At 44.3% G+C, this 13,458-nt stretch overlaps 1 long non-coding RNA gene across 3 annotated transcripts in view; it reads right to left on the reverse strand.

Moving 5' to 3' along the window:
- Positions 1-2,066: 2,066 nt before the first annotated feature.
- Positions 2,067-13,458, reverse strand: part of LOC306838849 — a 332,925-nt gene continuing 321,533 nt past the window's right edge. For 2 of the 3 annotated variants that reach the window (XR_013781130.1, XR_013781132.1), the window contains one exon: positions 2,067-2,477. This is a non-coding gene — a long non-coding RNA (uncharacterized lncRNA). The remainder of the gene's footprint in view (positions 2,478-13,458) is intronic. The other variant, XR_013781131.1, reaches the window with a different exon arrangement.

Genomic DNA, 13,458 nt, shown 5'->3' on the forward strand with positions numbered 1-13,458 from the left:
CTCACTCAGCCTGTAAATTTAGCTTTAAAAGGGTTATGTTGTTTCTCAGCCCGGGAAGACATCATTAAACATCATTTGTAAGCATACATTACGCGCCACGCTGAAAACCGCCCATCTGCTGATTCTGGAGCTCACTGTCGGAGAAACAATAAATCTATTGTACGGCTGCATGTAAAGGATCCCGCTACAGTAACGCCTCCGTGAAGACATACATGGAGTATATTTCCTGTGCACAGACTGTATGTAGTGTTAATAATGCAGTGTTTACGCCCTGGCAAAGAGCAGGCAGTACTGGCCCAGGGCTCTGCAGTGATGAGGGGCCGTGTGCTGGAGATGTGAAGGCTTGCTGCGTGTCACGCTGATCCCACAACCGGGAGCACCGAGCGCTGCACAAGGTCGCAGCGAGCGCTGCGCGAGGTCGCACCTTGCAGGACGTGGCACTTTTTTTTTTTTTTTTTACTCCCAACAGGTGCTTCCACGGCTCGAGCTCAGTCGGAGGCAAGCAGCAACCTCTGCTGTTGAAAAGTGAATGCAGTGCAGGAGTGCTTAAAACAGCAGTTTCACATGTGTCTGCTCGAGGGACGGCCCCTGAAGACGCCGGAGCCCCAAACTGTCAAAATGTTCGTTTTCACAGCAGAGATAAACACGGTAAGGAGTTATGCCTTGTTCGTCGTGTGACCAGTCTGACTGCATGTTTGTCAGGATGCTGAAGGCCCGCCTCTGCTTCAGATCTTTCCCCGTTGTTAGGTTTAACCAAAAGTTTGACAGTCAGCATTTCCAATATGGCGACCACGAGGAGCTTCTAAAACAGCCTTGCATTTCTACAGTGGAGATTTTAGAGTGTGCTCGGGCGCAAGGCGACATTTACTGGGGGGCCATGTAAAAAAAAAAAATAAAAATCTCCATTTTCTTAAAAATAAACGTTTCTGACACCAAATGACCAACTTGAATATCGTCAGCCCTCGGGGGGCCCAAGCAGTTGCCTGCCTTGCCTATTGGCAAGCAGCGCCTCTGGCAATGTAGAGTCCAACTTCAAGGGAATTAAACCAGGAACCTTCTCGCTGTGTGGCAACAGCATTGACCTCTTGTGCAGTGAAATGAAAGTCTCAGATGCTCACCCAAACTTTTCACACAAACAAATCTGAAACGAACCTTTCACATCATTAAGGACCGGAAACAACAATATCAGTTTCTGAATGGAAGAAAATCTCAGTCAGCCGTCATGTCTGACTTGTTTTCATCTGCTGCATCTTTCAGAGGTTTGTTAAACAGCTGCAGTGTGTCGGCGGGTGTCAGTGCATGCATCCTTAAACACTCCTTTCAACTCCTCAGTCAGTTTATTCAACATATATAATATATGTTTTTCAGTACACATGCAGACCACAAGCTCTCATTTCTGCAGAAACACAGTCGAACGCTTCTCCATTCGCCACACGAGCAAACCCGACTGGGTTCCTTACAGCCTCTTGCATCTCCGTTTGACATTAATTGATAATCAAACAAGCCTTCACATTAGACATTTATGAGATCAGCCGAATTATCTATTTAATGTAACCCAATTATATGCAACCCTTGTGCACCAATCAACAGTAATTCCCGGCTCATAAATGACAGCCACAGCGACAGATTTAATCAATAATAAACATTGATGAAAACTTGCGACCCGCTTAGAAAGAGGGTAATTAACAGGAAGGGGAGAAAAAAAAAAAGTGCTGTGCTGAATTTTCCTTTTTTCTTTCGGGAAAATGACTCCGAGATCCTCGAGGTTTATGCCTTTCAAAAGAATCTCTTCAAGCACATAATCCGACACAAGTGAGAGTGTGTAAAACAAAATTTCAATTTCCTTTTTTTTTTTTGACAGGAAGGGATGGACTTTTTATTATTTATTCTCAACTCAGGCTTCAGCCGTTCCAGCTCTTAATTGAGGCCTTATGATTTTTTCAGCTTGTTGCCTTAAAACAAAAATCGATAAATAATGAAATGGGCCTTTTTTTTCTCCTTTTTTTTTTTTAAAGGTCAAACTTAACACTAGTTCAGAAAGAAAAGCACACATGGCTGCTCCAGTGTTGGAGAGGAGGACTCATCTTTATTATGCCTCACACGGGACTCGTGTACTTGGAGCTGGAGCCTGGAAAGTCTGATATGAAATAAGACACTAAGATGTGGTGGGGTTCCCTGGTCTAACATCCATGCATTAACACTGTCACATCCTGTAGAGCGTCAGCCAACACAAGCCAGCAGAGGAGGCAGCAAACGCAGCACGTTCGAGACTTTGGGGAATTCTGCACATGAAGCACGTTTAGGTCCAACCAAAACTCTTCTGACAAAATGGAGGTAAGTGTGCACACAGGGGCCCACTGCTCTTACCAGTCTTGTAAAGAGGGGCACTCCCAAATGCCAGAGGTGGTCGTTCAGCAGTCCGCTGTACACCACGTTCCCGAAGACGGCAATGCTTCCTGATTTACACAACGTGTTTCCTGCAGGGACAAAAAGAAACACAAGCAGACGTCATTTAAACAGACAGGAGGCAGCCAGGGGGCAAGTGTGTGCACTCCGGCAGTGAGACACAGAGCTCTGAAAGGGGGGGGGGGATAACAGTGGATGCATCATTGATTGTTATAAATATTGATTTCTGAAGTTTATTGACCTTACATGTAATGATAACTACAGGAGGTAGCATGTCTGCAATCAATAAGGTTTCACGACTGAGCCAGGTGGATCTCACAACACGGCGGCGTGGATCTAAACACCTTCACAACGTGCGAAAACAACCAAGCGGAAAACCTCAGAGGGTGAGAAATGAAGCCAATGAGGAAGAGCAAATCCCCCGCACCAGGTAATATCCAGAATGGATGTAAATGTGGTTTCTGTTAACATCCAGAGTGAGCTACGTTATCGCTCTTCGTGTGGGAACAGTGTGGACGTCGGTGACTTATCGATAAAGTTTCACATATTTGTAGATTTTCAATACGGACACACGTGGGTTTCAGTTTTCTAAAGTCGTCATGGCCTCTGAAGAACTCAGATCTCATGACGCTGCGTGAAGCTAAGCTGACGTTTTTCTTGCGGTTATGGTTTAAAAAGTGACCATGTTAACTGGCGTCTGTGGCTCTCGTGGTTACGACAGATGAAAATGAAGACGGAAACGTCTGTACGTCTGTTACAATGACAACCACAGATGCTATTGACTTACAGTCTCCATTTACAACACAGTCCCTCTTTGAACCATGCTGTAACAGCGCTTCAAGTTGAACTCCTGTCAATAATGAAAGGCGTTACCTGATCAGCTGATATCAAAGTCAACCTCTTTATTAACAGATTGACAAGTCACAAAGTGACACTGTTTGATCATCTGACTCACTTCCTGTCCGTTCTGTTTAATTCCTGTCTCAGCATTGAAAACAAAACGTTAAATAAAGTTTTTAATGTCAGTTATTTTCCTGAATGGAATCAAACCAGGAGCTTCCATTTAAACTTCGGCTCTTTACGATGTTTCTCATAGTGGACTCAGAGGCTCCATGAGCGCTCAGATCAGCGTACATGCTCGACAGTATCACAGCACGGCTGTAAGATGTATACATCCGCCCTCCTATCTAAGTGCTGTCCACTGCCTCTGAGCCTGGGCATCCTCTCAAACACACTCTTAATTAGCTCAGTGCCAATGAGCGGACTCCAACACAACACAAACACATGCATGTTCCCCCCCCCCCCCCCCCTCCCCACACACACACACACACGCGTCCCCGAGAGTGTGATGTACTGCACACTGGCAGTCCCCATGTATGTGATGAATGCAGCTTATGGAGCGGGCGGCACAGCAAACACAGGTCCCCATTGTAATTTCTGCACAAAGGAGCGCTGCAAAGGCACACCAGGGGTGGAGTGAAGCAGTGCTGACAAGCAGCACATGCATTATTTAAAAACAAAAGTAAAAAATGCCCATTAAAGTGTCAGTGGTGCTTTCGGCAGTGCTGGCTCGGGCGCGGTGTGCGTATTACTGTTATTAATGGGCCAGGCGTGGGGGGCATTTCTTCAGTGTGATTGCTCTGCTGCTGTTGCTACCGCGGTTCAAGCCTCCCCCCCCGTTTCCTTCTGTGTGTGCGTGCGTGTGCATGTGTGTGCGTGTGTGGAAGAGGAACAGATACAGAGCACGCCACAGACAGAGACTGAGAGAGACCGCGAGACCCCGAGTGCACAGTCAATGAGCTCCTACAGCTAATATCGTTTCACATTATTGAATGCATATTAAGGCAGAGAGAGACCTTGTCAGAAGAATAGGAGCACCAGTGCTTGTATCAAATTCTGATCCGCTGTCACGGTAACGTCGGAAAAAATGCCGGGAATGTAGTCAGCATATTGCAGATAAATGCATGCAGCTTTTCTTTGCAGTTTAAGATCAAGGGCTATACATTACCGCTCCTGACACAGCAGAATGAGGTCATTGTGCATGTTGTAATTACAGCTGGGCAAACACTGTGCTAGCCCCTGTAACAGCGGGAGAGCATGCAGGACTAATGGGGGGGGGGAGCAACGCCTTTTGATCTCTCTGCAAACAGTATCGAAAAATATTTAATCAGCGGGAATAAATAAATTGAACAAAATGATCGTGTGTGTTTATTAGGATCAATTGCAGAGAGATGCTGCACGTTGAAAATCAATGCACTGGGTGTTTACTGTTGGAGACTGCGGTGCACAAAGACTCGTCCCTGACCTGCTCTTCTATAAGGAACTTTGTTATGATGTTATTAATGGTGTTTACATGAAGCTAAGAGAGCATGTCATTCTCACTTCCCATATCTGTGTGTTGGAAATGCCACAAAGAAAAGATATCCCCCCCCCCCACACACACACACACACACACACACACAAACTCTGAGCATGCATTATATATTCAGTTGAGTTTAGTGCATAAGCTCTGCACGTTTTCAGCGTCTGTATTTCTCTTCCATCAAAAACAAAATCTAACCCAAACCTGAGCTGATTGGTTCACGATTAACCTTTTTTTTTTTTTGTGGAGATATTGGAGCCTTTTTAGGGCTCCTCTCAGCACTTGGGTGTTCTCTCATCTGCAGAGTCGACAGCATCCAGCAAAACCTCTGATGAATTATTAATTGTGTGATTAAAGTGTGCAGCCGTGTGTGTGCGTGCATGTGTCTTGTGTATGTGTGTGTGTGTGTGTGTGTGACTTGCAAGGAGTATAAAGGAATGCAACCTGCAATCTTCTCTGTATTATCTCCAACTTTTTACTCCTTCACTGATTTTCCTCTTCAGCTTCAGAACAGAACATTTAACTGAAGGCAGCGGATTATTTAATAGGTAAAATCATCGAGCATGTACAATACCTGCGAGAGCAGAAGAACGGGAGGAGAGGGTATTGTTTTATTAAGTGAGTGATGCCTGGTTGAGTCTGGCTCAATTTTCTTCTGGCTTCAAGTCAGAGCTTCTTTTTTTTTTCCCACCTCGGTGTAGACATGCATGGAGTTCAGCCGTAGCAGATTTCAAGGCCAATACATCGGGTTTGAACCTGCTTATAAATTATTCTAAATGTCAATATTCAACCTTAAACTTCACACTGTTTCAAACTTTGCAAAAGAAGGAGCCACAGAAGCACTTCAGGCGCTGCGCATCACTGTGGCGTTTATCATTTCTGCATCACATCAGAAGTAAACATCACAGCAGTTAAATGAGATACAAAAGTCTTCCTTTCATACTGAAGGCTTCAGATATTGATTTCTGTCTCAAGATGAATCTCAGAAGAAGAAACCACAGTCATGGTCTCCAAGGTTTCTTAAGTAGCAACCCAGACTGGAAACACTGCGGCGTGCAGCAGTGGGAGGCCGTTCTTCCACGAGCACGTAACGTAACCTGAAAACTAGGATTTTGGTGCCAAATTACTCCAAGGTTAAAAAACGTTTTTTTTGTATGCTCGGTTTTATGTTTGTTTGTTTACAATTGTGAGCAAATACTTCTTGGTGCCGGCACACGGATGGATGGAGGTGAGTTAATCAATCAAATCACGGCCTTGTCTTTTCTCTTCACCAGATTAAAATTGAATGTCTATCATGCAGAACAGTGAAGTTGCTAGTTCAACACCGACTTGTCTATGAGATCCACGAACCACTAACCATTAAAAACACCACAACTAAATGATTCACTCAAAATGTTTCCATTTCTCATTTCAGACTATGTCATTGTTCTTATTTGATATTCAAAGGACAGAAGGCGTCTTTTTATCTGTTAACAAGGGTTCTCAAACGTTTCAGCTTGTGATGCTCAATCTGAGGGTGCGAGACATCGAGGACCCCCACTGTCCGTGGAAGGGGCTACAAATACCTCTTTCCTGACACTGGTAACCCCCAGACCCCCCCACCAAAGAGTCCTAACCCCCCACTTTGGGAACCGCTGACTGACTGTAATCTGAAAATACAGCCAGATATGTTAAATTTAAAAAAAAAGGTAATTATCTCCTTCTGTTTACAGCTTGCTAAGTTTAGAAGCAGATAAATGGAGGCAGCCATATGAGTGTGGTGTGAGCCTTATAAGTGACTGTGGTTATTTCGATGCATGTATTAGAGCGATGCCCCCCGGCCTCCTCCTTCTCTCCGGCCCCCCTCCTCTGGCTCTGTGCCGTTGGAGGTTGATCGCTTTAAGCATTCAAACTCCAGAATGTGCGGCTCACTTTAGCAACGAGGCACATTGCTGCAATGCAATAAGGGAAAACAACACTTTTAATAATTCAGGCCCTGAGACCGTGGGGGGGGGGGAGTGAGGTGGATGGGTGGGGAGTGGGGAAGCGGAGTTGGGGGATGGGTGGAGGGAAGACGTCTTAAAGTACCACAGAATGGCTCATTTAGCTCCTGCTACGCATTATTAAAGTTGTATCGAACCCCCTCCTGGGTCTTTACTAAAGTTTTTTTTTTTTTTTTTTTTTCATTTTCCTTTCCTCTTTCCCCAAAAGCCTGCGAGGTAACCAATAACAGCTAGCAACATTTATAAACGACAGAGTATCCTGCACCTTAGAGGAGGAGGTAAATAATGGTGTAGCTCTTAATCTCTCTTTCTCCCTGTCCTCCCCGCTCACTAGTCCTCCGGTCCGGAATTTGTCAGTGCTTTATCCTGTTTGAACCGTAATACAGAGCATTCCCTGCTCTGTCCAGATTATTTTCCGCCTGAGCCTAGCCCATGATGCATACACAATGTGGGGAATGAACCTTGTATGGAATCAAATTGAGTGATAAAATCATGTCCGATGTGGCACTGATGGACGCGTGATGGTACCTTTAAGGATGCGTTCGAAGGTACTGTGAATTGCCTCGCAGCCTGATGGCTCTTTCCTGAGCAAACAGAGTGAGAATATGAAGAAGAGATACACAGGCACAAGACAAATGGGAACACACTCCAATGCAGATGTGCGCACATTTTGTTATCCTCTGAAACAACCGCAATCACTCTGACGTGTAACTGATCATATTCACTTCTCAACATGTGGATGCTGCCTGAGCTCTATGGAAGGAAAAAACAAGCCACATCTTTATCCACACTGTTGCTGTCTGGCAGCTTGAGCTATCAAATATTCTGTATGGTCTTGATTCAGCTGCTTATAGAAGTGTTACGATATTTACACTTAGTGAAATGTTCAAGCCGAAGACTCCATGTTTTTTTTGTATGGCAGCAGCTTCCCATCCAATGGGAATTCTCCAGATATCTCTTAGGCATGTTTTGACCGATACTTCCTGACACGTTGGGACCTCTGTACAAACAAAATCCGTTCTATCTGCATGTTTACATGCACCCTTCAGTTTGAGCTGAAGACGGTGGCTTATTTTGGGGAGGTAGCTCAGTCCGTGGGAGCTTAGGTTGGAAACCAGAGGGCTGCCGGTTCAAGTCCCAATGAAGACTTAAATTATGGAAGTCGGTCTGGTAGCTGGAGAGGTGCCAGACCACTTCTCTAGCACTGCTGAGGTGCCATTGAGCAAGGTGCCGCACACTGACATCTCTCCCTTAATGCATGTCCACAGGTGCTGCTTGTGCACGTGTGTCATTCAGGCCTGTGTGAGAAGCATGACTGACAACCGCAGTGTCCCCCTCTGGGTTTAATAAAGTATCTAAATAAAAAAATAAATAAAAGATACATATATTTTATCTGGACTTAGTTTTACAACCTGTTGCATCTCTTCTTGCACGCCATATAAAACACAAGGCAAGCTGTAGGCACCCCCACATTTGGGCTGACGCTGTATAATGGGAAGGTGGGGGGGGGGGTGATGATATGGGACCTCTATAATTCCCTATCAAGTCAGCCTCCAACAAGCTCTTTCCTTTTTGTAAAAACTTGACATTTCAGAGATACCGGGGAAGGTTTTCGGCCCTGCAGCAACAAATTACAATTATTATAATTTATGATTAGTGCTTACGTTGCACAATACAATGAGGCGAAAAAAAAGTAAAGGCCTATTAAAACGTCCGTTTAGGATATATACACCGTGAAGTGCTGCAGAGCTCTTAAATCAAAGTCTGCTGTGCTGTGAGAAACACAGCGACACGAGACAGGAGGTCAGGGGAGAGGAAGACATGTGGGTGTCAGGGGCTATGTGATTGGCTGATATATCGACCTCAAATGAGGAATTAGTGCGGTCGAGTGAGCGTTGTCTATTTCTGAATTGATGGTTATGAAACTCATAAAAGGGACAGTTTGGTATTTCTGAAGCGGGGTTGTTTGAGGTGCTTGTCAAACGTTACGTTTATTAGCGACAGGAGACGCCGGTCAGAGTCGCCTCTTTAAGGAGAGAGTAAATAACAATAAAACGTGAAAAATGACGCCGACACAGAACCAGCATGACATTTTACGTGGTGCAGTTGAAAATGTTGCCTGTCTTTCTTTTTAAGCGTTCAAATGCAATGCAGTGTGCCTGGAACTTTTACTTCCTTCCAGCGACCTGGACCTCCAACTCGAGTTCCCACAAAGGAGCTGAGTGCAAGTGGCGGATTGAAAAGCGGTCAGCCGTCTCGTCCATTTAAACACGATGTAAACACGGCTGCAACAACAACACGGCCTGCAGGACTTCTCGCTTATTGTCGACAGTCATGACTCTCATGATTTCTGCTGCATTTATGTGTCAAATGTTCTTTAAGTTGTTTTCACCCTGCACAGCAGATGAGAAATTCCCTTTTTTTTGTTTTTTCTTTTTTTTGCCAATTTACAAAATACCAGCCAGTGTTTCAGCTGGTCCAACCTCAAAGCACCTCTTCACCTCGTATGCACAGTTTGATGAGAGGACATCAAAGTGAAACCAGCGCAGCCAGCCAGTCATCCATCCAGCCTCCACGTCAGACAGACGAGTCGTGCAGCGGCTTCGTCTCTCGCTGAGTGTCAGACTCTGACTGTTTCCTGCTTCTTCCATCTAAGCTGGCTAAACACACACACCCTGTTTCTTCAAAGCTATGCAAATTAGCCACGTTGCTAAATGGATTCTTCTTCTTTTTTTTCTGTTGCAAGCCGCGGGCCCGATTAGGGCCAATTTCTATCTACAGAATGTATACACACCTACATACAGTAGAGAGCAGAACCCACGGGGGGTTCTCCGTGGTCTTCCCCTTTCTCATAACACGAGCCTGCTTTAATAGATCAGTTGTTGAAATTAAAGTGAAAGTAATGTACATTTCTCTGCAGCAAGGAAATTAAAAAGGGCAAAACCAGCGGAGGGAGGGAGGAAGTTTGTAAGGATGGAAACATAGCAGGGACCCAAAGCAGAAAAAAACAGTTGTTCTTTGATCACTCGACATTTAAAATATGGTCCAAAGTATGTGGAAAAGCCCTCCACCCTTCTCTTTTCTTTTAGCACCCGCTCTTACATCCAATCAAGCATTAATATTGCACACTTCTTTTTGTGTTTTAGTTCACAGATAGGTTGTTACTATTCAGGCCACAGTGAATCAAACATGTGAATGTTTACAAAAACAGACAGAATGCATTGTTCTATAAGGTCCTTAGCCTAAAGCTAAAGCTGCATCCAGACCAGATAATGATGTTTAGTTTTGCATTTTACACATTATTCCTGTTAACTTGCATTGATGACTGATTAATCTGTCCACTGTAAAGTGAACATGCTTGTGCACTAATGAGGAGAGGGACTCCTCTTTAATCGCTACTTGCTATGCGCTGCACAGTCTGGAGCTGATCCGAGGCCTCTCTCGTGAATTCTCGCTTCCTCTCTCAACGCGCAAGTTGTCCGCTGCATTCTGTCTGTCAGCGCAACTTGGTGCTGCTCCGCTCCAAAAAAACCCCCGCAATGAACAACAGAGCGGGTCGACCCAGACAGGAAGTCAGACAAGGGAGCACATGATGAATCTCCAAACTTAATAAGAATGACTTAAAAAAACCAAATGTTTAGTAAATCTTCCTCATGAAGACAAAGTAACCTCTTTCGCATGTTGTTCTCTTTATTTCACCATGGCTGCGCTTGTGCTCCAAAAATGGAGCCGCCGGCCGGAGCAAGACCACGGAGGAGACGTAATACTTTGCACACAGATCAGTTGGAAAGCTGCCAGTTACATCCTCCTGTGCTCTTACATCATCTTATCCGGACCTCATGCAGGAAAAGAACTACGGTGTCCTGGCAGGAGAAACTCCAGATCAAGTCTGAGTGAAAAATACATCTCTTTGAGTTTGGTGAAAGTGTGAACAAAGCTAGTGCGAAGTATCATCAAAGTTTTAGTTTACTGTGTGTGAGAGTTACTAATAATGAAGTACATTTTAACCAGTTTCCAGTTCTCTCCCTGTCTGTGTCCTTGCTTCCTTTCATTTGACTCTTTGTCCCTTCCAGAAGTCTCTCCTTGTTCCTTTTAATCTCTCCTCATTAGTGCACAGGCGTGTTCACTTTACAGTGGACAGATTAATAAGTCATCACCGGCTCTGGGTCATAACCAGCACTGACAGTACCAGCACAGGACGCATGGGTAGGTAGTGTGAATGTTGGGTTATGAGTGGCAGTAGTGCTGTGACCCCTCCTGCTTCTAATGAGATGCAGCAGGGATGAAGGAGGGGGGGGGGGGGGGCACAGGCTGTTTCTGTAGTCATCAACATCATTACAACAATGATTATTATTGGTAAAAGTAAAGTGTGTTTTGCTCTCGTAGAATCGCACTTGAAAAAAAAAAGCAGCAAACCTATTTGCCACAGTCATTTCCATTCTGTCTTATCATTATCTCTTCATTATCATTATCACCATTACGATCGGTCACAGCATTATTATCCTAATTGTTCCCAGCATCATGGCAACATACTGCAGCTAATGACAACCCCAAGATGTGTAGACAAGGGGGGGTTGTAATGTAGAAATAAATAATGCAAATGCAAAAAAAAAAAAAAAGAAGAAGAAGAAGAGCGTTGAAAGTTCTCTTAACTGCCCATCTGGCTCGAGATGGTTCTGCAGAAACAAACGAGAGGTTAGAAACCAAAAGCTGTTTTGATGTCTCAGTCTGGATGCGGCGCTGGCAACAGGAGAGGGCCTCGGGATTCCATCAGACTATTGATCGTTACCAACGCTCGAGTCCTGCTTTACCACCCTTATAAACAATCTCTCTGTCAAGCACACTATAGGGCAACAAATGATTTTATTTCATAGATTTTTGGATTTGGCTGATGAATTATTCATTGATGTTCTTACCCTTGGTGCAAGATAGAGGAGGTGGAGGGTGTTGAAAAGGAGAAGACAAAGGAATGCATCATGCTCCAGCCTCTATACATGAATGGTTTCTCTTCCAAAGGGTTTTCCTTTTCTCCCCCTCCTCTAACCTACATCAGCCATGCTTTGTCAACATCAGCTGAGTGAGAACTCCCAGGGGCCGACAAATCTCCCGTAATCTGCCAGACCTCCCCTCCATGTCCGGCGCTGTTGTTTCCTGTATCCTTCTAAGTGTTATTGAGTCTGCAAACTCTGAAAAATTGTTATCAATTTGGGTCCAGCCCAGCACCTGTGAAAGGCACAGTATGGCAGATTTTTATTTTTACCAGTTACAAAAGCTTTAGTGCCACACACTCTTGGCCCAGATGTTTCCGGATAATGGCGACAGTAAAACTATAAAGAAAGATGCTTACAGGCGGTAAAAATTTCACCGTTTATATTTTGTGATGTCCCATTGTTTTTGGAAGGTGTTTAACTCTGGAGGTCAATTACTGCTTCCTGATTTATACCAGTGGAGACGTGAGTGTCTGTACTGGGACAGACTACATGGGATGAAATGCAATCAGAAAAGATTGTATCGAGCTAAAAGCACAAACAAATATCACCATATCATCACCAAAGGACTATTTCAGATCATGTACTTTTACAAAGTCAGTCATTTTCAATCTGTCCTTGTGTCCTTTCTCCTTATCTTGTTTTATCTTGGAAGAATTATCCCATAGACTCACCTGAAGTTAAAAAGAGTGTGTGTGCATTATTTGAGTGAGGTGTGAACCTCGACATTAGGTCTGGATAAATGGCTGACAGTCAGGATCTCAAAGTTCTTTTCATTCTTCCTGCTAACAGCTTTCTCGTTATTCCCCATATCAGCGTTGTCGTCATTTGCTGATTTTAATGAATATCAACCACATAATTCTGGGTATTTCATTCAACTTGCTGGCCATGGTTCAAACCGAAACTTGGCATTAAATGGTTTGCTATCAATATCAGAGATAGTGTTTTGGATAGCTGAGATGCTCTGATGTGTTCTCACAGATATGAAAGCAATGTTTAGCTTTAGCCAGTGTTAGCCATCCAGCACTAGCTTAAAGAATTCCTCTAATCTTCAAGGCATTTCAATTCAATTCAATTTGATTGTATTGGGTGCCTAGGGTGGCACCCAATACAAAGTCGGAGCCATGAAAAGATACCGTGCTAGTTGGGGTGGGATTTAAATTAGCTTGATTCATAAATGTGTGCTTTCAAGTTTAGCACCTGCAGGGGTTCATTTGTTCAAGATATATGGTGGCTACAGGTGAATCTCCTGAACGCTGGATAGAGTCGACAAAATATCAAGGCAAATTGATCAGTCTGATATCATAGCATGCCCATGCATCGCAGCCAGACGGGGTTAAATCTAGTCAAGAGGCAAACAAGCATTTCACAACGGCTGATTTTCCAACATGATGCCTTTTGCTTCTTGTTATAAAATGGAATAACAGTGCAGCTTCTCTTCTGCATGCAACAGCACCGGCAGAGTATTAACTTTAATGTCATTCTCTCTTGTCTGTGAGACAGAGGCTGAATAATGTAGCACTGGTAGCTCACTTCCTGAAAAATCGCCAAAATCACAGGGGATGATGATTGTTGCATTGCGCCTGGCATTTCACTTGTATCCAGTATCGGACCAAGGCGCTCTCAATTGCACCCTGGGGGCTGAAGCTCGCTAACTGAAGAGAAACCAGGTCAACTGATAGGGGAATTGTGTCGTTATCTTTATATGTGCACGCTGCAG

Source organism: Symphodus melops (assembly GCF_947650265.1).
Source record: "Symphodus melops genome assembly, chromosome: 17".
NCBI classification, from domain to species: Eukaryota; Metazoa; Chordata; class Actinopteri; order Labriformes; family Labridae; genus Symphodus; species Symphodus melops.